At 33.7% G+C, this 22,149-nt stretch overlaps 1 pseudogene; it reads right to left on the reverse strand.

Moving 5' to 3' along the window:
• Nucleotides 1-42: 42 nt before the first annotated feature.
• Nucleotides 43-1,418, reverse strand: LOC145073030 (tropinone reductase homolog At5g06060-like; annotated as a pseudogene).
• Nucleotides 1,419-22,149: the final 20,731 nt, after the last annotated feature.

The raw sequence follows: 22,149 nt of genomic DNA on the forward strand, positions 1-22,149 counted from the left end.
ACTTATTATTATATAATAAATATATAATTATCTATTACTTGCTTTAACAAATAGATCATCTTTATCTTCAAGTAATTTTACATACCAACATTTGCCGAGACTTTAGTCTCTTTCAAAAAAAAACTTTACGTACCAACAAATTTCTGTTAATTTAATCAATCCAAAGTCCGAACGAATGAACCATTTTGGAAGTCGACTCACGGGAAACCATTAATGGAAAATCCTCTATCAACAAGAATCGTTTGGCCAGTGATATAAGAAGCAGCAGGCATACAAAGAAACGCGACCACTGATGACACTTCATTCGCTTCAGCCACGCGTTTCAAAGGTATTCTTGATACCATTGTATTTAAAAACTCCTCACTATTAAGCAACTACACAACACAAAATAAATTCTTACAATACGATCAAAATAATACAAATAGAAAGAAGGCTAAAATTGAGGTATATTACACTTTCCACAAGCGGGGTCCTAGTGCACCCTGGAGCTACACCATTACTCCGAATGTTATCTTTAGCCCATTCACAAGCTAAATTCTTTGCAAGTTGATTCATAGCAGCTACGAACAGAAAATGGAAGCTTAAAATTTCTTGTAACACCAATTACAATGATCAGGAAAATCAAAGTATTACCTTTAGTGGGTCCGTAGATAGATGTATAATTAACATGAACATACAGAACCTGCAACAGAGGAAATGAAGACAATGCTTCCAAATCCAGAAGCTTTTAAAAGAGGATGTGAAAGTTGAGAGATATGGTAACACGATTCCAAATTTGTAGCCATGACCAGGGAATACTCTTCTGCAGTATACTCCAAACTGGGTCTCACTATGTTCGTCCCAACATTGTTTATCTACAGTTTCGAAGTTTGTATAATTATTTGTAAGAATACAATTAGTAACACAAGAATGAATAATGAATGTGTTCGTTTCAGAAGATTAGGAATTCCTGCAAAATAAGATGAAACTTGATGTATCGAAGAATTCCCTAATTTATCGGTGAAATAAAATCAAAAGAACTTACTAGAATGTTGAGCTTTCCATTGAAGATAGAGGAGACTTTTTCTAGAAGCTGTTGGCGTTGAGGTCGAGAAGTTGCGTCGCAGACGGATCCAGTGACGGTGAAGCCCTTGGAAGACCATTCTTGTAAGCGGTGGTTGAGCTCAGCCTCGTTGCGAGAGCAGGTGTGTACTGCCGCCCCTAACTCTGCCTATTCCTCCACCACAGCGCAGCCGATCCCACGTGTGCCGCCGGTGACGAGAGCAGTCATGCCGGCGAGAGACCATCTGGAATTTCTAGTTTTAGAACTGCTCTCCGCCGCTGCCGCCGTCGTCATGTTATCCGATTGCTTTTGCAGTCGATATCTTCGAGAAGATGACTAGTTTAGACCTTCCGGTTTATAACAAGCAGATGATGTAGTTGCTGAATATGGTCCATATTTTCTCACTCAATCAACGCATGTCCTTTTTTTTGGTTCGTATCACGCTTCTTTGTGCGTAATTGATATCCGCCAAAAAGAAAAACTACTTTAGATATATATTTAGATTGTGAATTTTTTACACACTTTATTTGAATTTTTTTACAACTTTAAATATTATTAAAAGAGAAGCCTTATTACATCATCTAAAACAATCTGGATCGTTGATGGTGTTTTCTTTATAGATTTTACACCCTTACAACAATTTGCTTACGTCACCTTGATCAAACAAGAAGTCAATCCGTTATATTAGGAAATTAAATGTAGGAATTGAATGAAAATGATACTTGAATTCTTTCCAAACTTACAACTACAAAATTGGTTCCTAATTAATGTAAACCTTAAATTTAGGCTCTATTTCCATTCAAAATTGCTTTCCAAATACATTATATGTTGAAATCTCGGAAACTATTAATTTCAAATTTCAAAAGTTTCAGATATTTTTATGAACCAATACACTTTCAAGCATGATATCTTCTATTTTAAGTTTAAATGAGATTTCAATTGATTACTTGCTATTTTTCATCATATTGACTTGTACATAAATTTCAAACCTTTTTAATAATCGATTTACACAAACATTGTGTTATAATTTCCACGTAGAATACAAATCTCTAAATATTATTAAAAGAGAAACCTTATGACATCATTTAAAACAATCTGGATCGTTGATTGTGTTTTCTTTATAGTTTTTACACCCTTTGATCAATTTGCTTACGTCACCATGATCAAAAAAGAAGTCAATCCGTTATATTAGGAAATTAAATGTAGGAATCGAATAAAAATGATATTTGAATTCTTTCCAAACTTACAACTACAAAATTGGTTCCTTATTAATGTAAACCTTAGATTTAGGCTCTATTTTCATTCAAAATTGCTTTCCAAATACATTATATGTTGAAATCTCGGAAACTATTAATTTCAAATTTCAAAAGTTTCGGATATTTTTATGAACCAATACACTTTCAAGTATGATATCTTCTATTTTAAATTTAAATGAGATTTCAATTGATTAACTGTTAATTTTCATCATATCGACTTGTATATATATATTTAAAACCCTTTTAATAATCGATTTACACAAACATTATGTCATATTTTCCACGTAGAAAACAAATCTCTAAATCTCTAAATATTATTAAAAGAGAAACCATATGACATCATCTAAAACAATTTGGATCGTTGATTGTGTTTTCTTTATAGGTTTTCCACCCTTAGATCAATTTGCTTACGTCACCTTGATAAAACAAGAAGTCAATCCGTTATATTAGGAAATTAAATGTAGGAATTGAATGAAAATGATAATTGAATTCTTTCCAAACTTACAACTACAAAATTGGTTGCTTATTAAGGTAAACCTTAAATTTAGGCTCTATTTCCAGTCAAAATTGCTTTCCAAATACATTATATGTTGAAATCTCGGAAACTATTAATTTCAAATTTCAAAAGTTTCGGATATTTATATGAACCAATACACATTCAAGCATGATATCTTCTATTTTAAGTTTAAATGAGATTTCAATTGATTACCTGCTAATTTCCATCATATTGACTTGTATATATATATTTCAAACCTTTTTAATAATCGATTTACACAAACATTATGTCATAATTTCCACGTAGAAAACAAATCTCTAAATATTATTAAAAGAAAAACCTTATGACATCATCTAAAAAAATCTGGATCGTTGATTGTGTTTTCATTATGGTTTTTACACCCTTTGATCAATTTGCTTACGTCACCATGATCAAACAAGAAGTCAATCCGTTATATTAGGAAATTAAATGTAGGAATTGAATAAAAATGATATTTGAATTCTTTCCAAACTCACAACTACAAAATTTGTTCCATATTAATGTAAACCTTAGATTTAGGCTCTATTTCCATTCAAAATTGCTTTCCAAATATATTATATGTTGAAATCTCGGAAACTATTAATTTCAAATTTCAAAAGTTTCGGATATTTTTATGAACCAATACACTTACAAGTATGGTATCTTCTATTTTAAATTTAAATGAGATTTCAATTGATTACCTGTTAATTTTCATCATATTGACTTGTATATATTTTTCAAACCTTTATAATAATCGATTTACACAAACATTATGTCATAATTTCCACGTAGAAAAATAATCTCTAAATTTCTAAACATTATTAAATGAGAAGCCTTATGACATCATCTAAAACAATGTGGATCGTAGATTGTGTTTTCTTTATAGGTTTTACACCCTTAGATCAATTTGCTTACGTCACCTTGATCAAACAAGAAGTCAATCTGTTATATTAGGAAACTAAATGTAGGAATTGAATGAAAATGATACTTGAATTCTTTCCAAACTTACAACTACAAAATTGGTTCCTTATTAATGTAAACCTTAAATTTAGACTCTATTTCCATTCAAAATTGCTTTCCAAATACATTATATGTTGAAATCTCGGAAACAATTAATTTCAAATTTCAAAAGTTTCGGATATTTTTATGAACCAATACACTTTCAAGAATGATATCTTCTATTTTAAGTTTAAATGAGATTTCAATTCATTACCTGCTAATTTTCTTCATATTGACTTGTATATATATTTCAAACCTTTTTAATAATCGATTTACACAAACATTTTGTCATAATTTCCACGTAGAAAACAAGTCTCTAAATATTATTAAAAGAGAAACCTTATGACATCATCTAAAACAATCTGGATCGTTGAATGTGTTTTCTTTATAGGTTTTACACCGTGTGATCAATTTGCTTACGTCACCATGATCAAACAAGAAGTCAATCCGTTATATTAGGAAATTAAATGTAGGAATTGAATAAAAATGATATTTGAATTCTTTCCAAACTTACAACTACAAAATTGGTTCCTTATTAATGTAAACCTTAGATTTAGGCTCTATTTTCATTCAATATTGCTTTCCAAATACATTATATGTTGAAATCTCGGAAACTATTAATTTCAAATTTCAAAAGTTTCGGATATTTTTATGAACCAATACACTTTCAAGTATGATATCTTCTATTTTAAATTTAAATGAGATTTCAATTGATTAACTGTTAATTTTCATCATATCGACTTGTATATATATTTAAAACCTTTTTAATAATCGATTTACACAAACATTTTGTCATATTTTCCACATAGAAAACAAATATCTAAATCTCTAAATATTATTAAAAGAGAAACCATATGACATCATCTAAAACAATTTGGATTGTTGATTGTGTTTTCTTTATAGGTTTTCCACCCTTAGATCAATTTGCTTACGTCACCTTGATAAAACAAAAAGTCAATCCATTATATTAGGAAATTAAATGTAGGAATTGAATGAAAATGATACTTGAATTCTTTTGCAAACTTACAACTACAAAATTGGTTGCTTATTAAGGTAAACCTTAAATTAAGCTCTATTTCCAGTCAAAATTGCTTTCCAAATACATTATATTTTGAAATCTCGGAAACTATTAATTTCAAATTTCAAAAGTTTCGGATATTTTTATAAACCAATACACATTCAAGCATGATATCTTCTATTTTAAGTTTAAATGAGATTTCAATTGATTAGCTGCTAATTTCCATCATATTGACTTGTATATATATTTCAAACCTTTTTAATAATCGATTTACACAAACATTATGTCATAATTTCCACGTAGAAAACAAATCTCTAAATATTATTAAAAGAAAAACCTTATGACATCATCTAAAAAAATCTGGATCGTTGATTGTGTTTTCATTATGGTTTTTACACCCTTTGATCAATTTGCTTACGTCACCATGATCAAACAAGAAGTCAATCCATTATATTAGGAAATTAAATGTAGGAATTGAATAAAAATGATATTTGAATTCTTTCCAAACTCACAACTACAAAATTTGTTCCATATTAATGTAAACCTTAGATTTAGGCTCTATTTCCATTCAAAATTGCTTTCCAAATATATTATATGTTGAAATCTCGGAAACTATTAATTTCAAATTTCAAAAGTTTCGGATATTTTTATGAACCAATACACTTACAAGTATGGTATCTTCTATTTTAAATTTAAATGAGATTTCAATTGATTACCTGTTAATTTTCATCATATTGACTTGTATATATATTTCAAACCTTTATAATAATCGATTTACACAAACATGATGTCATAATTTCCACGTAGAAAAATAATCTCTAAATTTCTAAACATTATTAAATGAGAAGCCTTATGACATCATCTAAAACAATGTGGATCGTAGATTGTGTTTTCTTTATAGGTTTTACACTCTTAGATCAATTTGCTTACGTCACCTTGATCAAATAAGAAGTCAATCCGTTATATTAGGAAATTAAGTGTAGAAATTGAATGAAAATGATACTTGAATTCTTTCCAAACTTACAACTACAAAATTGGTTCCTTATTAATATAAACCTTAAATTTAGGCTCTATTTCCATTCAAAATTGCTTTCCAAATATATTATATGTTGAAATCTCGGAAACTATTAATTTCAAATTTCAAAAGTTTCGGATATTTTTATGAACCAATACACTTTCAAGCATGATATCTTCTATTTTAATTTTAAATGAGATTTCAATTGATTACCTACTAATTTTCTTCATATTGACTTGTATATATATTTCAAACCTTTTTAATAATCGATTTACACAAACATTTTGTCATAATTTCCACGTAGAAAACAAATCTCTAAATATTATTAAAAGAGAAACCTTACGACATCTTCTAAAACAATCTGGATCGTTGATTATGTTTTCTTTATAGTTTTTACACCGTGTGATCGATTTGCTTACGTCACCATGATCAAACAAGAAGTCAATCCGTTATATTAGGAAATTAAATGTAGGAATTGAATAAAAATGATATTTGAATTTATTCCAAACTTACAACTACAAAATTGGTTCCTTATTAATGTAAACCTTAGATTTAGGCTCTATTTTCATTCAAAATTGCTTTCCAAATATATTATATGTTGAAATCTCGGAAACTATTAATTTCAAATTTCAAAAGTTTCGGATATTTTTATGAACCAATACACTTTCAAGCATGATATCTTCTATTTTAAGTTTAAATGAGATTTCAATTGATTACCTGCTAATTTTCATCATATTGACTTGTATATATATTTCAAACCTTTTTAATAATCGATTTACACAAACATTATGTCATAATTTCCACGTAAAAAACAAATCTCTAAATATTATTAAAAGAGAAACCTTATGACATCATCTAAAAAAATCTGGATCGTTGATTGTGTTTTCTTTATACTTTTTACACCCTTTGATCAATTTGCTTACGTCACCATGATCAAACAAGAAGTCAATCCGTTATATTAGGAAATTAAATGTAGGAATTGAATAAAAATGATATTTGAATTCTTTCCAAACTTACAACTAAAAAATTGGTTCCATATTAATGTAAACCTTAGATTTAGGCTCTTTTTCCATTCAAAATTGCTTTCCAAATACATTATATGTTGAAATCTCGGAAACTATTAATTTCAAATTTCAAAAGTTTCGGATATTTTTATGAACCAATACACTTTCAAGTATGATATCTTCTATTTTAAATTTAAATGAGATTTCAATTGATTAACTGTTAATTTTCATCATATCGACTTGTATATACATTTAAAACCTTTTTAATAATCGATTTACACAAACATTATGTCATAATTTCCACGTAGAAAACAAATCTCTAAATATTATTAAAAGAGAAACCTTATGACATCATCTAAAAATATCTGGATCGTTTACTGTGTTTTCTTTATTGTTTTTATACTCTTTGATCAATTTGCTTACGTCACCATGATCAAACAAGAAGTCAATCCGTTATATTAGGAAATTAAATGTAGGAATTGAATAAAAATGATATTTGAATTCTTTCCAAACTTCCAACTAAAAAATTGGTTCCATATTAATGTAAACCTTAGATTTAGGCTCTTTTTCCATTCAAAATTGCTTTCCAAATACATTATATGTTGAAATCTCGGAAACTATTAATTTCAAATTTCAAAAGTTTCGGATATTTTTATGAACCAATACACTTTCAAGTATGATATCTTCTATTTTAAATTTAAATGAGATTTCAATTGATTAACTGTTAATGTTCATCATATCTACTAGTATATACATTTAAAACCTTTTTAATAATCGATTTACACAAACATTATATCATAATTTCCACGTAGAAAACAAATCTCTAAATATTATTAAAAGAGAAACCTTATGACATCATCTAAAAATATCTGGATCGTTGATTGTGTTTTCTTTATAGTTTTTACACCCTTTGATCAATTTGCTTACGTCACAATGATCAAACAAGAAGTCAATCCGTTATATTAGGAAATTAAATGTAGGAATTCAATAAAAATGATATTTGAATTCTTTCCAAACTTACAACAACAAAATTGGTTCCATATTAATGTAAACCTTAGATTTAGGCTCTATTTTCATTCAAAATTGCTTTCCAAATACATTATATGTTGAAATCTCGGAAACTATTAATTTCAAATTTCGAAAGTTTCGGATATTTTTATGAACCAATACACTTTCAAGTATGATATCTTCTATTTTAATTTTAAATGAGATTTCAATTGATTACCAGTTAATTTTCATCATATTGACTTGTATATATATTTCAAACCTTTATAATAATCGATTTACACAAACATTATGTCATAATTTCCACGTAGAAAAATAATCTCTAAATTTCAAAACATTATTAAAAGAGAAACCTTATGACATCATCTAAAACAATCTGGATCGTTGATTGTGTTTTCTTTATAGGTTTTACACCCATAGATCAATTTGCTTACGTCACCTTGATCAAACAAGAAGTCAATCTGTTATATTAGAAAATTAAATGTAGGAATGGAATGAAACTGATACTTGAATTCTTTCCAAACTTACAACCAGAAAATTGGTTCCTTATTAATGTAAACATTTAATTTAGACTCTATTTCCATTCAAAATTGCTTTCAAATACATTATATGTTGAAATCTCGAATACAATTAATTTGAAATTTCAAAAGTTTCGGATATTGTTATGAACCAATACACTTTCAAGCATGATAACTTCTATTTTAAGTTTAAATGAAATTTCAATTGATTACCTGCTAATTTTCTTCATATTGACTTGTATATATATTTCAAATCTTTTTAATAATCGATTTACACAAACATTTTGTCATAACTTCCACGTAGAAAACAAGTCTTTAAATATTATTAAAAGAGAAACCTTATGACATCATCTAAAACAATCTGGATCGTTGATTGTGTTTTCTTTTTAGGTTTTCCACCCTTAAATCAATTTGCTTACGTCACCTTGATCAAATAAGAAAGTCAATCCATTATATTAGGAAATTAAGTGTAGGAATTGAATGAAAATTATACTTGAATTTTTTCCAAACTTACAACTACAAAATTGGTTCCTTATTAATGTAAACCTTAAATTTAGGCTCTATTTCCATTCAAAATTGCTTTCCAAATATATCATGCCCTTCCAGGGCGAGACTTTTAACAAGACTCGGTCTCCCACCTGGAATTCCAAGGGTTTTCTTCGTTTGTCGGCGTAGCTTTTCTATCGATCCCTAGCGGCTTTTAGTCGTTCACGTATCTGTACAATCTTCTCGGTCGTCTCTCGAATGATCTCCGGACCAGTGAGGGCGCTGTCAGGAACTCGTCCTTTAGCTAGCTGAGAGTCACCCACCTCAGCCCAATACAGAGGGGATCTGCACTTTCGGCCGTAAAGGGCTTCGAATGGGGCTGCCTTGATGCTCGTATGATAACTAATTTTGTAGGAAAACTCCACAAGAGGCAAGTGTGTATCCCACGATTTCCCGAAGTCGATCACACAAGCTCGCAGCATGTCTTCTAAGGTTTGGATCGTCCTCTCACTTTGTCCGTCGGTCTGCGGATGGTAGGCTGTGCTCATGTCCAACCTTGTCCCTAGTGCCTTTTGCAATGATTGCCAAAACCTAGAGGTGAATCTACTATCTCTGTCCGAGATAATAGATATAGGGACGCCATGCAGTCGTACTATTTCTTTTATGTATGTTCTCGTGAGCTTCTCCATCTTGTCCGTCTCCTTGATGGGTAGGAAGTGTGCGGACTTGGTCAACCTGTCAACGATGACCCAAATGGTATCTAATCCACCCGCTGTCTTGGGTAGTTTGGTGATAAAGTCCATTGTGATCCGCTCCCACTTCCATTCCGGTATCTCAGGTTGTTGGAGGAGTCCTGATGGCTTTTGATATTCGACTTTGACCTTCGCGCAAGTAAGGCACTTACTCACAAAGGTAGCGATCTCCGCTTTCATGTTCGGCCACCAATATAGCTTTTTGAGATCCAGATACATCTTATCTGAACCCGGGTGGACGGAGTAACGAGTGTTGTGTGCTTCCCTCATAACCAAGTCTCTGAAACCTCCATGGCGTGGAGTCCAGATTCGGTCCATGAAGTAGTAGGCTCCGTCACCCTTAACGTCCAGATTTTTATCCATTCCGCGCAGGGATTCTCTTGTCACGTTCTCGGGCTTTAAGGCTTCCAGCTGGGCCTCTTTGATCTGTGTGGATAGATGCGAATGGATAGTCATTGTCAATGACTTGGTCCTTCGACCAGAATATTCCTTTCTACTCAGGGCGTCGGCCACTACGTTGGCTTTCTCCGAATGATATCTAATTTCACAGTCGTAATCGTTAAGTAGCTCGACCCATCGACGCTGTCTCATGTTGAGTTCTTTTTGGTTCAGTATATGTTGGAGGCTTTTATGGTCGGTGTACACCACGCTCTTCGTCCCATACAAGTAGTGTCTCCAGATTTTTAGTGCGAAGATAACCGCTCCTAACTCGAGGTCGTGAGTAGTGTAGTTCACTTCATGGGTCTTTAGCTGCCTTGAGGCATAGGCGATAACCTTGCCTTGTTGCATCAAGACACAACCGAGCCCCTGATTGGATGCATCACAGTATACAACGAAATCTTCTGTCCCTTCGGGAAGGGATAATACTGGTGCGGTGCATAGGGCTCGCTTCAGGGTCTGAAATGCCTTCTCTTGTTTCTCTTCCCAGTCGAATGATACACCCTTCTGGGTTAACATAGTGAGAGGCTTCGCAATTCGAGAGAAATTTTGGATGAATCTGCGGTAGTAGCCAGCGAGGCCTAGAAATTGACGAATTTCTGTAGGCGTCTTCGGTGCTGACCAGTTCTCAATAGCTTTAATTTTGGAGGGATCCACGTGGATTCCGTCTTCACTGACCACGTGTCCTAAGAATTCAACTCTTCGGATCCAAAACTCGCACTTAGAGAACTTCACATAACTTCTCGGATCGCAGTGTTTCCAGGACTCGTCGTAAATGATCCCCGTGTTCTTCCTCGCTCCGAGAGTAGACGAGTATATCATCAATAAAGACGATGACGAACTGATCTAGATATGGACGACAAACCCTGTTCATCAAGTCCATGAATACGACGGGGGCGTTAGTCAGTCCAAAGGGCATTGCTACGAACTCAAAATGCCCGTAGCGGGTTCGGAAGGCTGTTTTCGGAACATCTTCCTCAAGCACCCGTAATTGATGATACCCGGATCTAAGATCAATCTTGGAGAAGTAACTTGCTCCTTGGAGTTGGTCGAATAGATCGTCGATACGAGGGAGAGGATAGCGATTTTTGACCGTGAGTTTATTGAGTTCCCTATAATCGATGCACATCCGAAACGATCCATTCTTTTTCTTCACGAACAAGATCGGGGCTCCCCAAGGTGAGAAGCTCGGTCTTATAAAGCCCTTGCTGAGCAGTTCGTTGAGTTGGCCGGATAGCTCTTGCATTTCGGCGGGCGCTAGACGGTAGGGAGACTTAGCTACGGGGGTATCTCCTGGGACTAGGTCGATTCTGAATTCAACCTGTCGTTTGGGAGGTAGGCCTGGAAGATCCTCCAGGAAGACATCAGGGAAATCGCATACTATGGGAATGTCTTTTGGATCTTTCGATTTCTGGTTAGTGTCGACAACGTGAGCAAGAAAGGCGCGATATTCCTTGCGCAAGTATTTCTGAGCCTGGATACTAGAGATGATACGAAGGCTCGTACTTGGCTTATCTCCGTATATCAATAGGGTTTCGCGATTCGGAAGGTTCAGGCGAATGGCTTTGTCGGAGCATAGGATATCGGCGTAGTGAAGACTTAACCAATCCATACCAACAATGACATCAAAATTTTTGATTGAGACTGGTATAAGGTCGATTGAAAAGGGGTGATCATCTAACGTGAGAGTACAACCTATATAGATTTCATTAGAGCTTTCTGTCTTCCCATTAGCCATTTTTACGACGAATGTTTCTTTTAGTGGTTGAGGGGTTTGTTTGAGTAAGTGTTTAAAGTTTTGATTTATGAAGCTTCTTTGTGCACCACTATCGAATAAGACACATGCATAAGAGTTGTTGAGAAGAAACATACCCGTGACCACCGTGGGATCAGCTACCGCTTCATTGTGACCGATAGCGAGTAACCTTCCAGTTCCCCCAGCATTTGCAGCCTTCGGACAGTTCTTTTTAAAATGACCCGCTTCACCGCAACCATAACAAGTTGGGGTCACTCCCGTACCAGGAACCTGTGTGATGGGTTTGGGAGGGGCCTTCCAAAATCGGACAGTATGGCCCTTTCGGCCGCAGTTGGAACACTGCAATTCACGGCAGGGGCCGTTGTGGTGGAAAGGGCACTTGGGGCACTTAGTCAAGTTTCCACTGTAAGCTTTTGGCGGGGTTGGAGCAGCTGGTGTGGCTGGGGTGGTGGCATCATGGACCGCCACGATTTGCTGGCCCTTAGAGGCGGCTTGAGTTTTATTGCCTTTCTTCTTATCCCATCGTTTCCTTTTTCGGTCAGATGAATCGGGTGGTGCAGTGGTTGTTGTGGTTGTTGTTGCTGGAGTGGAGGAGATTTCATGGTTGATCAGACTCTGGGCCAATTCCTTGGCGCTGTCAAAAGTGGTAGGGCGTGAGGCCAGAACATTTCCTCGATACGGGGGCACTAAACCCCAGATGTATCGTTCAATTTTCTTGCTTTTAGAGGGGATCATGTTGGGACACATAGCCGCCAAGTCGCAAAACCTGGCCGTATAAGCCACTATGTCGGTCCCTTTCATCTTGAGGTTCCAGAGTTCTTCCTCAAGTTTCTGAACTTCGCCCCTAGGGCAGTACTCTCCTCTCATGAGATCTTTTAGAGTGTCCCAGCCCATGGCATTGGCTGTGACCAAGGAGAGAGCACTGACATGGCCGTTCCACCATGACAAGGCCCTGTTAGTGAGGGTAGCAGTAGCGAACTTAATTTTGCTCTCTTTGGGACAAGAGCACATCTCGAATACGGCTTCGGTTCTTTTGAACCATTGGGACAATGCCAGAATTCCTCCCGTACCGTCGAAGAAGGTAGGTTTATAGTTCATGAAATCCTTATAAGTGCATCCCTGCACCCGTTGATGGACTTCACCGAACCTGGAGTTACCACCACTCGCATCACCCGAGTTCCTTTGGGCCATGGCTGCTGTTACAGCCGCAGTCACAGCCGTTTGGAATAACACCGGGTCGAACTGCGGAGGATGAGGTGGTGGAGGAGGGGTTTGAGTTGCGGGTCTTCCTCTGCTGGGACGCTTTCGTGGAGGCATCCTTTACTGGAAGATCATAGAAATGATAGCAATAGTAAAAGCCTATTGCGAATATGAATAGAGTGTTTCGTGGATTAAATCAACATAATCCAAGATCAGAATGAGAGTCACATCAATAGAGAAAATCAACTGCCAATATACTGGTATTAAGGATGCAACACAAGTTCATGAAAATTGACCTAGCAGTAGGTCTTGCATCATACCATAGAGAAAATGTTGGCAGTTTAGAGGTTCAACTAGAGTACTTTTAAACTAGGAATGTTTACAGACACGAGATGTACGAAACATAGAGATAAAAAGGCTAGTCCTTTAAACAAAAAAGTGAGGTAGTTAAACATCTTCTACTGGCGACGGTTCCTTGTTGGGCGAATCCTCAGATCCGCTAGTTGACGCATAACTTCTTGAAGATGTCGATCATGAGTCCTTTGACGTGCACGGAGTTCCCTAACCTCAGCTCGGGATGCAGCCAGCTGATGCTGCAGAGCCTCGTTGGTCCTCCTTGTCCTGTCCATGGCTTCTTCGAGTTGGCGGATGCGAAAAGTGTTGAGATTCGAGTTGGCATCCACTTCTACAACTCGACCAATAGCAGCTTGACCCTGCTCAACATTCCTGGCAATCCTTCGGATCATGATGGGCAGAACCTAATCCGCTGATCCTCCTTCGCTTACGTTGTAAAAGCTTTGGTCTCCATTGTAAGGCAAGGGCTGACCCTGCTCCTCGCTACAACGATGCAAGGATATGGCCCACATAGGAGTGGGGCCCTGAAATGCTGGACGGGGGTTAGGGTTCGGGGCTTCAGGAGGTTAGTTGTTGACTTCTGGCTCGGAGCTCGAGCTATCCGAGAAGCCTTCAGCATGATGATCATCCAGAGGGATCGGGTGATCATCGTCTGACTCCTCTTCGAGCCATCCTCCATTGCCCTGGTTCGGAAAGTACGGATCGCCGGGTAGGTGGAAGCCAGCCATGCTATCTACGCGAGAAAGAGGAAAAGAAGATTAATAGACGTACTATTCTAAGATACTTATAGGATGAATCGTTATTAGTCGACCCAATACTTGCATAGTGCATACCAATTACATGTAACCGAAGCAAGATAGTCCTTCGAATAAACCACCCTAACTTCAGACCCCCAATCAAACAAGAACAGGGAATGAAGCAAAGGCTGCAGATCCTGAGTCTATAGCGCCCTAGTCACATGTAATCGTGGTGTATCCACTTAGCAACTATTGTCCTACTAGTAACGACCCTTTTTGTTGTCACATACTTAAAATCTAGAGATACAGAATACTCCTATAGTATTCTTATGATAACATTATTGTGGTAGTGTTGGTAAGTTTTAGACTTGTTGTAACACCACAGCCAAACTTAGGCACATGCTAGTCACTCTCAGGAAAATGTAGTTGATCAGGCTACATCACCCCGAATGTGACTATATGTCTCTAAGCTCAATTGTGCTGCCCAACAATCTTAATACTTTTGTTCTGTTCTAGTGTGATACTGATTTCTGTGTTTCATAGTGATGTGTGTATATATATATATATATATATATATATATATATATATATATATATACTTAGTTAGATCCTTTAGGTACTTAACAGTATATATTCTTGGTCAGAGTGTTTGAGTCCCGAAGTGTTTATAGTTCGTATATCTTTTATAGGTTGATATACTTGATTCACTATAAAAAATGCTCTGATACCAATCTGTCTCACCCCAAAACCGATAACGGCGAAATACGTTTCGGGGTGGAGGACGTCATGTACAGTATCATCACAATTGCATAATAGTAAAAACAAGAAACATACAACCATTGCATTTACATAGTGAATTTAATTACAAGTGTGTTTCGTATTGTTCAACAAACACCAAAATTAAAGCAAAAATAAGAGATGGATCTTGTATGCTCCACCTTCTCCAAAATGCTGCACCTGTACCTGTCTATCTTTGACCTGAGGATACAAGTTATTTTGAAAACGAATATCTGCATAAAGCTGGTGAGTTCATAAGAGTTTAGTGTGAGTTTTTGTATAAAAAGCATTAGAACCAATAGTACGAAAAATGTGCAATTTACATTCATAAGCAGTAGAAAACCTAGAAAATCCTATATTTTCCAGAAAATACACTGCAAGTGAAAATCTATGAAAAAGTATGCAATCTTCATTTTTGAAACGGTTTATTGTAAAAGTATATTAGCAAATCTCCAAATAGTAATGTGATAGAATAGGTTAAGCCTGTAATTAGTGATAGAGGTGCAAGCTTCCTTTAGTGATAGATACTTACTTACTTCGGGATGTAGCTTAGCATTTAGTGTGGTTATAGTGTATTCCTTGTATATTACTGATAGTGAGGATAATAGAGGATCCCATGACCTTCCCAGTCATGAACAGTATAGTGAAGTAGCGGCATCCCTAGGCCTGTACGGCGCGGACTGAAGTTAACAGTCGGGATGTAATAGCGTCTGCCCCGTATAGATCTATACATGTAGTGTTGTCTTCCTGTCGGAAAACTCCGGGCGTAGTGGATAGCGAATAGAGTATCTCGTAGTGGATTAGCGTGTTATCGCCTGTTTAGTGCTTTCCTTTATGTTATAGTGTAGTAGTCTTTAGTATAGTTCATAGTGTGTTCTTTTGTCCGTGTACAGCCTCATAATAGTGTGTATTATAGTGCATAGAGTAGTGGCTATAGCGAGTAGTAGTAGTATTAACTATGCCTATCATAGTTAACTTAGTGTGTATGGTTCTTATCACTAGTGGTTTAGGCATCTAATGAAGTGAAACACTCGTATCCTATTCTAATATACATGATATATAACTAAGAAGTCAACGACAGTCGGACGGATAACAACTACCCTAAGCCCACAATCGAACAAGAACAGGAAATAAGGCGTGCTACCGGTCCTAAGCCCTTCAAGTCTTACTTATATAAATATATTAGAGTGGATACATTTTATAAGAAAATTTATTTAATGAAAATCTTTTCCAAAGGAAACACTTAAAAACCTGTTCATTTATCCAAAATAGTTTTGAAAATGTAAAATCATTTTATAAGGCATAGTGGTAAATCACATGTGATTTGAACTACGGATAGTAAATCACATGTGATTAATTCTCGTAACGTGGAAAATCGTTCTATATAACTTTCCATAAACATGTATAATCAACTTGTATCCCACCCTAAAACATATAAAATATTTGAAAGGTTCATTAAAGGGGTATGAACTCACCTGAAATCGCGTAAATCGGGTAAAAGTGTCGGTTGAGCGTTTGGTACCGAATAACGAATTGAGCACCTTTTTAAGACCCTAATGTCATATGAAATATGTATTTTACAATCAATTAATCATCTTATGCTTTTCATTAAAGTATTTGGGCATTCTAGCATCGTTTCGGGGTTTTAGGGCCTAGAAGGGGTTCCCGGGAGTGGTACAAGGCCAAGAATGATTTACGGGAGGGTCCATGAGTTCACTCCCTTGGAGTTTACGGCCCAAAGGCCACTCCTTGGGAGTTTACAGCCCTAAGCCCCCAAGGCTTGATCGTAAACTCATGTATCCCTCCAAAGTGCAAGTTTAAGGCCTTATTTCACTTCCCTAAATTACTAGCAAGTGTTTTGAACCAATTTGGAGGGTTTAAGCCCTCATTTAGGGACATTTTGGGGAGTTTACGGCCAAGGCTTGTGCTTAGGCCGTAAACTCCATTTTTTTCTTCAAAATGTATGTTTAAATGGTACAACACACTTCCCTCCACCTTAGATAAATACTAGAAGGCCTTAAATGGAGTTTTGGGACATTTTGACATAAAATTTGGGGAGTTTACGGCCCAAGCATAGCCTTGGCCGTAAACTCTTCTTTTGGCTTCAAAATGAGATGCTTAATGGTACAACACACTTCCCTTCACCTTAGATAATTACTAGAAGACCTTAGGTGAAGTTTTAGGGGCATTATGGCATTTTTATTGGGTGTTTACGGCCCAAGCTTAGACTTGGCCGTAAACTCCTCTTTTTGCCTCTAAATGGTGTTGTCTATTGTACTAAAGCACTTCCTAGGGTCATAGCTCAATTCCTACATGCCCAAGATGAGTCTTTGGGACTTAAATCCAAGATTTTTGGGTGTTTACGGCCTAAGCATAAGCTTGGGCCGTAAACTCCTTTTTAGGCTTCAAAAACTTAAGTTTTCATGTCCAAACTCCCCTAGGTATATCCCTTAATTAGTATATGAGCTTAAAGGAAGGAAACATGGGGTATTCGGCCAAGTATTGGGTGTTTACGGCCTAAGGGGCTTCTTAGGCCGTAAACTCCACTTGATCCTCTAATTTCTATGATTTTTAGCCTCTAAATACAATGAAGTATGTTTAGAATAAGATAGGGAATGAAACCTTACGTTTGGAAGTCGGAATTCGCGGTTTTGGAGTCGGGTTCGGGTCTAGAGAGAGAAAGTAGTGAGAGAGAGTGAAGGTGTGGTAAAAGAGCTTAAATGTAGTGTCCCTTTGTTTATATATGTCTCGGGTATTACACCCGATACGTGGCTATCCGATGCTAAAGTTTAACGGGGTTAAAACTTTTTACCCGGGTGAAGTGGTTGAAAAGTAATATAATTCTATTTGGTTAAACGGGGTTAACACATATAAGTTATATTTACTTATGATAATATCAAGACTTGTAAATACTAGATATTCGTTTATTGACGACTCCAAATATTACAGAAAATAACATATAGCGACGCATTCCGTTAGTGAAGATGGGATTTGTAACGGAAATAGATTTGGGGTTGTCACATTTATGAACCAATACACTTTCAAGTATGATATCTTCTATTTTAAATTTAAATGATATTTCAATTGATTACCTGTTAATTTTCATCATATCGACTTGTATATATATTTAAAACCTTTTTAATAATTGATTTACACAAACATTATGTCATAATTTCCATGTAGAAAACAAATCTCTAAATCTCTAAATATTATTAAAAGAGAAACCATATGACATCATCTAAAACAGTTTGGATCGTTGATTGTGTTTTCTTCATAGGTTTTCCACCCTTAGATCAATTTGATTATGTCACCTTGATCAAACAAGAAGTCAATCCGTTATGTTAGGAAATTAAATGTAGGAATTGAATGAAAATGATACTTGAATTCTTTCCAAACATACAACCACAAAATTTGTTCCTTATTAAGGTAAACCTTAAATTTAGACTCTATTTCCAGTCAAAATTCCTTCCAAATACATTATATGTTGAAATCTCTGAAACTATTAATTTCAAATTTCAAAACTTTCGTATATTTTTATAAACCAATACACTTTCAAGCATGATATCTTCTATTTTAAGTTTTAATGAGATTTCAATTAATTACCTGCTAATTTTCATCATATTGACTTGTATATATATTTCAAACCTTTTTAATAATCGATTTACACAAACATTATGTCATAATTTCCACGTAGAAAACAAATCTCTAAATATTATTAAAAGAGAAACCTTATGACATCATCTAAAATAATCTGGATTGTTGATTGTGTTTTCTTTATAGTTTTTACACCCTTGGTCAATTTGCTTATGTCACAATGATCAAACAAGAAGTCAATCCGTTATATTAGGAAATTAAATGTAGGAATTGAATAAAAATGATATTTGAATTCTTTCCAAACTTACAACTACAAAATTGGTTCCTTATTAATGTAAACCTTAGATTTAGGCTCTATTTCCATTCAAAATTGCTTTCCAAACACATTATATGTTGAAATCTCGGAAACAATTAATTTCAAATTTCAAAAGTTTCGGATATTTTTATGAACCAATACACTTTCAAGTATGATATCTTCTATTTTAAATTTAAATGAGATTTCAATTGATTACCTGTTAATTTTCATCATATTGACTTGTATATATATTTAAAACATTTTTAATAATCGATTTACACAAACATTATGTCATAATTTCCACATAGAAAACAAATCTCTAAATAATATTAAAAGAGAAACCTTATGACATCATCTAAAACTATCTGGATCGTTGATTGTGTTTTCTTTATAGTTTTTACACCGTGTGATCAATTTGCTTACGTCACCATGATCAAACAAGAAATCAATCCGTTATATTAGGAAATTAAATGTAGGAATTCAAAAAAAATGATATTTGAATTCTTTCCAAACTTACAACTACAAAATTGGTTCCATATTAATGTAAACCTTAGATTTAGACTCTTTTTCCATTCAAAATTGCTTTCCAAATACATTATATGTTGAAATCTCGGAAACTATTAATTTCAAATTTCAAAAGTTTCGGATATTTTTATGAAACAATACACTTTCAATTATGATATCTTCTATTTTAAATTTAAATGAGATTTCAATTGATTACCTGTTAATTTTCATCATATTGACTTGTATATATATTTCAAACCTTAATAATAATCGATTTACACAAACATTATGTCATAATTTCCACGTAATAAAATAATCTCTAAATTTCTAAACATTATTAAAAGAGAAACCTTATGACATCATCTAAAACAATCTGGATCGTTGATTGTGTTTTCTTTATAGGTTTTACACCCTTAGATCAATTTGTTTACGTCACCTTGATCAAATAAGAAGTCAATCCGTTATATTAGGAAATTAAGTGTAGGAATTGAAAGAAAATGATACTTGAATTCTTTCCAAACTTACAACTACAAAATTGGTTCCTTATTAATGTAAATCTTAAATTTAAGCTCTATTTACATTCAAAATTGCTTTCCAAATATATTATATGTTGAAATCTCGGAAACTATTAATTTCAAATTTCAAAAGTTTCGAATATTTTTATGAACCAATACACTTTCAAGCATGATATCTTCTATTTTAATTTTTAATGAGATTTCAATTGATTACCTGCTAATTTTCTTCATATTGACTTGTATATATATTTCAAACCTTTTTAATAATATATTTACACAAACATTATGTCATAATTTCCCCGTAGAAAACAAATCTCTAAATATTATTAAAAGAGAAACCTTATGACATCATCTAAAACAATCTAGATCGTTGATTGTGTTTTCTTTATAGTTTTTAAACCCTTGATCAATTTGCTTATGTCACCATGATCAAACAACAAGTCAATCCGTTATATTAGGAAATTAAATGTAGGAATTGAATAAAAATGATATTTGAATTCTTTCCAAACTTACAACTACAAAATTGGTTCCTTATTAATGTAAACCATAGATTTAGGCTCTATTTCCCTTCAAAATTGCTTTCCAAATACATTATATGTTGAAATCTCGGAAACTATTAATTTCAAATTTCAAAAGTTTCGGATATTTTTATGAACCAATACACTTTCAAGCATGATATCTTCTATTTTAAATTTAAATGAGATTTCAATTGATTACCTGTTAATTTTCATCATATTGACTTATATATATATATTTAAAACATTTTTAATAATCGATTTACACAAACATTATGTCATAATTTCCCCGTAGAAAACAAATCTCTAAATATTATTAAAAGAGAAACCTTATGACATCATCTAAAACAATCTAGATCGTTGATTGTGTTTTCTTTATAGTTTTTAAACCCTTGATCAATTTGCTTATGTCACCATGATCAAACAACAAGTCAATCCGTTATATTAGGAAATTAAATGTAGGAATTGAATAAAAATGATATTTGAATTCTTTCCAAACTTACAACTACAAAATTGGTTCCTTATTAATGTAAACCATAGATTTAGGCTCTATTTCCCTTCAAAATTGCTTTTCAAATACATTATATGTTGAAATCTCGGAAACTATTAATTTCAAATTTCAAAAGTTTCGGATATTTTTATGAACCAATACACTTTCAAGCATGATATCTTCTATTTTAATTTTTAATGAGATTTCAATTGATTACCTGCTAATTTTCTTCATATTGACTTGTATATATATTTCAAACCTTTTTAATAATATATTTACACAAACATTATGTCATAATTTCCCCGTAGAAAACAAATCTCTAAATATTATTAAAAGAGAAACCTTATGACATCATCTAAAACAATCTAGATCGTTGATTGTGTTTTCTTTATAGTTTTTAAACCCTTGATCAATTTGCTTATGTCACCATGATCAAACAAGAAGTCAATCCGTTATATTAGGAAATTAAATGTAGGAATTGAATAAAAATGATATTTGAATTCTTTCCAAACTTACAACTACAAAATTGGTTCCTTATTAATGTAAACCTTAAATTTAAGCTCTATTCCATTCAAAATTGCTTTCCAAATACATTATATGTTGAAGTCTCTGAAACTATTAATTTCATATTTCAAAAGTTTCGGATATTTTTATGAACCAATACACTTTCAAGCATGATATCTTCTATTTTAAGTTTAAATGAGATTTCAATTGATTACCTGCTAATTTTCATCATATTGACTTGTAATTATGTTTCAAACCTTTTTAATAATCGATTTACACAAACATTATGTCATAATTTCCACGTAGAAAACAAATCTCTAAATATTATTAAAAGAGAAACCTTATGACATCATCTAAAACTATCTGGATCGTTGATTGTGTTTTCTTTATAGTTTTTACACTGTGTGATCAATTTGCTTACGTCACCATGAACAAACAAGAAGTCAATCCGTTATATTAAGAAATTAAATGTAGGAATTGAATAAAAATGATATTTGAATTGTTTCCAAACTTACAACTACAAAATTGGTTCCTTATTAATGTAAACCTTAAATTTAAGCTCTATTCCATTCAAAATTGCTTTCCAAATACATTATATGTTGAAGTCTCTGAAACTATTAATTTCATATTTCAAAAGTTTCGGATATTTTTATGAACCAATACACTTTCAAGCATGATATCTTCTATTTTAAGTTTAAATGAGATTTCAATTGATTACCTGCTAATTTTCATCATATTGACTTGTAATTATATTTCAAACCTTTTTAATAATCGATTTACACAAACATTATGTCATAATTTCCACGTAGAAAACAAATCTCTAAATATTATTAAAAGAGAAACCTTATGACATCATCTAAA

Source organism: Lactuca serriola, chromosome 9 (assembly GCF_051521515.1).
Source record: "Lactuca serriola cultivar US96UC23 chromosome 9, Lser_US96UC23_V15, whole genome shotgun sequence".
NCBI classification, from domain to species: Eukaryota; Viridiplantae; Streptophyta; class Magnoliopsida; order Asterales; family Asteraceae; genus Lactuca; species Lactuca serriola.